The 4,349-nt window shown below is 40.6% G+C and overlaps 1 pseudogene; it reads left to right on the top strand.

Annotated features, from left to right (window-relative positions):
* Nucleotides 1-1,615: 1,615 nt before the first annotated feature.
* LOC105979938 lies at nt 1,616-1,922 on the top strand (annotated as a pseudogene).
* Nucleotides 1,923-4,349: the final 2,427 nt, after the last annotated feature.

The raw sequence follows: 4,349 nt of genomic DNA, 5'->3' as shown, positions 1-4,349 counted from the left end.
CTCACTCACTCACTCACTCACTCACTCACTCACTCACTCACTCACTGTCTCACTCACTTACTGCCTCACTCACTCACTGTCTCACTCACTGACTGACTCTCTCACTGACTGACTCTCTCACTGACTCACTCACTCAATCACTGATTCACTCACTCACTGTTTCACTCTCTTACTGTCTCACTCTCACTCACTGACTCACTCACTCACTGCAAAAAAAGAAAAAAAAATATCTATGGAAAACAGTATGACACTTCCTTAAACAAATGCAAACACAAATGTCTTATAATCTAGTAGTCTCTTCATTTAAAAAAAAACTTTGATTGGGGGCTCTTACATCTCATCACAATCCATACATTCCTCCAATGTGTTCAGTACAATTGCAAACATGTCGCCATCATCATTTTCAAAGCATTCCCTTCCCACTTGAGCCCCTAATATCAGCTCCCCATTTCTTCCCCTTCCCTCCCCCGCCTGCACTCCCTTACGAACCTGTGATAAGTTATAGATATTTTTTCATATCTTACATCATCCTACATGACCCCTCACCCACTTTTCTGCTATTCGTCCCCCTGGGAGGGGGTTCTAGTTTGATCCTTGTGCTCAATTCCCCACTTCCTTCCCCCACCCTCCTCTAATCCTCCTGGTATCTCTACTCTCCTTATTGGCCATGAGGGGTTTATCTATCCTGGATTCCCTGTGTTGTGGGCTCTTATCTGTAGCAGTGTGCCTGCTCTGGTCTAATCCAATTTGTAAGGTAGAATTGAGGTCATGATAGTGGGGTGAAGGAGGCACCAAAGAACTAGAGAAAAGTTGTGTGTTTCATCGGTGCTATACTGCACCCTAACTGGCTCATCTCTTCTCTCTGACCCCTCTGTGAGGGCATGTCCATTCTCTACAGATGGCCATTTGGTCTCCACTCCATGCCCCCCCTCATTCACATTGTGCATGGTTTTATTCAGGGTCTTAGATGCTCGATAACTGATCCCATTGACACCTCATGATCATACAGACAAGTGTGCTTCTTACATGTGGGCTTTGTTGCTTCTGAGATAGATGGCCGCTTGTTTATCTACAAGCCTTTAAGACACCAGATGCTATATCTTTTGATAGCCATGCACCATCAGCTTTCTTCACCACATTTGCTTATGTACACATTTTGTCTTCAGCAATGGTGTTGGGAAGGTGAGCATCACAGAATGTCGGATTGTTAGAACAAAGTGTTCTTGTGTTAAGGGAGTATGTGAGTTGAGGCCCAATATCCCTCTGCAACCTTAATTCTTATCATATAAGTATGAGTACATAGATCTATTCCCCTCTCATGATATATATTTACATATGTACATATTTATATATACCATAAAGAAATAAAATACAACACGAACAGACATATGCACACCTATATTTATTGCTGCATTTTCCAAAATATCGGGGGAAAAAAGGAAACATTCAAAGACACCTATTTCAAATGAATAGACAAACCCTGGTACTTCCATACAATAGAATATCATGCATCAATTAAAACAAAATGACTGTCAGGTTAGGCATAAGTGGAGTGAGGTGAGGATCACAGACTCTCAGTTACTGTTTACACTGCATAGATCATATCTGTGTAAAGATGGTCAATGTAACCCAAACCCGAAGAATGTTCTTTAAGAAGTGCGGCAAGCATCAACTTCACAAAGTGACCCAGTATAAAAAGGTCAAGGATTCCCTGTATGCTCAAGGTAAGAGGCATTATGATGGGAAGCAGAGTGGCTATGGTGGGCAGACAAAGCCAATTTTCCGGAAGAAGGCTAAAACCACAAATAGATCATGCTGAGGTTGAATGTGTTGAGCTTAACTGTAGATCCAAGAGGATGCTGGCCATTAAAAGATGCAAGCATTCTGAACTGGGAGGTGATAAGAGAAAAAGGGCCAAGTGATCCTGTTCTAAGCCTTGTTTTATCTTGTAAATTTGAAAAGTGTTGAATCAATAGTCGTATTATCTGTAAGAAAACATAGTTATATACTTCCTTGAAAAAAAAAAGACTGTCTTGAACATCACGAGGCATGGAAAAAACTATTATGCTTCACAAACTCAGTCAATCTTACAAACATAAATATTTAATAACGCTAGCATAATAATGAAAAGCAAAAATAAAGAAACTTGGATTATACTTGAAAAGATAAGACTTTGATGACTGTGAGGAGACAAAGGACAGGGAGGGAACAGGGATAGGAGAGCAATAGGTTATTGAGGTAGATGGGGCAGAGAAAAGAAGGAGACCATTATATGGACTGTTTAAAATGATATTGCTTTTGATTTTCATTTCTTGAGAGATGGGCTGTGTAATTATATAGTGTACATATTTTCTTATTCCTCCAATCTAAATATTGATTTGAATGACTAACAAAAATTAAAAAACCAAAAAGCAGGAAAAGTAAAACTGAATAGGATTAGGGTCTTTAACTATAGAAAGAAAGTTAACTTCAAACAAAAAAAACAAAAGAAATAAGTAAAGGCTTTTTTTTTAAATGGATACCCAACCTATTAAGAATCACTGACTTTGTTAATCTGTTATGCTGGAAACTGAGAGAAGCATAGTAAAACGCTTAGTCAAACAGACATAAGTAAAAAAGCAGACGAAGACTCAGGACAAGAGAAAAGAGGGAGGAAACTGTTGGTGCGTGCCGTTTTTTTGTTTTTGTTTTTAATTGCAATATGCTTTTTTCAAGAGTTGTTAGTGAACACATTTCCGTGGCAGAAAAATTCATTCTATCTCAGAATCCAATAGAAATTGTCCTCTGTCAAAAGTATTTTACAAATGTTCTTTACACAATTGATGCATGTATGGATTGTGATAAGAGTTCTATGAGCCCCTAATAAAACGATTAAAAAAAAAAGTATTTTTAGTCATTTTTTCCATGTTTGCCTGATGATCCCCTGGCCACTTTTCCTTGTGAGCCCAACTTCTGCTTTTTCACTGGCTGTTTCATTAACAATGATAAACAATCCTGGCCACAGTAGAGTTTGGGAAGGTAAAAGTCTTTTGGGTCATTGACCATCTGTTAAGGCCCTGGAGCAATTACCCTTTTAATGGAAGGAGATCAAACACAAGGCTGCAATTACAGAAGAGGTTTTATTATGCTAGGTTAAGCCAGGGCTCAAGTTCTCAGGTGCTTAACTGCATGCACCGTCTTGGACAAGAGCCCCCACAAAAGAAATTCCAAAGTATTTATTTACAGGTATGTGTAAAGGGGCGTTCCCAGCCCCTCCTTCCCGTCAATCCACTGATTAGCTCATTTGAGGTAGGTTGGCAGTCTGGTCCTTTGTGTAGTTCCCGCGCTGGCAGTATGGTCCTCCCCTTGGAGGTTGGGTTCGCTGTGTCGTTCCCGAGTTGGCTAGCCTCAGTCTCTGGATACGTCCTTCTTTGCACTGCTAGGAAACATGAAACCACAGCTTGCCCGAGATCCCAGAGCCAGTCACGGGGGCAATTTGGCTTTACACATCATGTCAGACCAATGTATGTAAGGTATTGAGTGGGACATTAGATGAATTCAGATTAAGAAAAAACAAACAAACGACAGCCCATGTGATTTTAGGTGAAACAATGAAATAAATCAGGAACCTCCTGAGCTAATTTAATGAGGTGTTCTTTCTCTCTGAATTGCTAATTTTCAATCACTCAATGATGTGTTCAATTATCACTTAGGCCCATTTTTATCAGGTTTATGCTCACTTTATTACCTCTGTCTACTTAGAACTGTTCTTAAAGGAAAGACTTAGGCCATTCAATGCTTTGTTTGTTTTAAACATGATATACTTTCTGCCTGAATTGCTAATTAACAAATCTAAGAAATTGGGAAGCATGTCCTCCACCCACCACTTTTAAGTGGATGTGTCTTTCTGCCATGGCTTCTGTGTTGTGATTCAAAGGCAAAAGTTTTCAAATGCAAGCAGGGTCACCCAGAGTGAGGAGTTTTTTTTTTTTTTAAATGGATACCCAACCTATACCCAACCTATTCCAGAACTTCCAGACCAAGAAGAAACTACTAAGAATGAATCAGTTGCCACTTCAGGACCTCCCTCCAGGAGTCCCTCATTACCTCCAGGCCCCGCCCCTTCATAAAGACCCCACCCCTACCAAGGTGAGGCAATTTCCTGTTGAACCCACTTCCTCTGACTGTGAAGATGCATTGTGAGGGTCCCAGGAGGGTGAGTCTCTATGCTTCTATGCTGATCCTAGGCTCAGATTCCCCTACAGGCCCGGCATCCCCAGCTGTGCCCTGATCCCCATGGATATTACAGTTCCTGCATCCTGTCTCCACAAGTTCCAGGTCACCGCGACCCTCTGGGATATTTCTAGTTA

Source organism: Echinops telfairi, unplaced genomic scaffold (assembly GCF_000313985.2).
Source record: "Echinops telfairi isolate 266 unplaced genomic scaffold, ASM31398v2 ScPeMD7_7035;HRSCAF=8008, whole genome shotgun sequence".
NCBI lineage: Eukaryota > Metazoa > Chordata > Mammalia > Afrosoricida > Tenrecidae > Echinops > Echinops telfairi.
The sequence above is the reverse complement of the archived record's forward strand: the minus strand, read 5'-3'. Positions and strand labels throughout refer to the sequence as shown.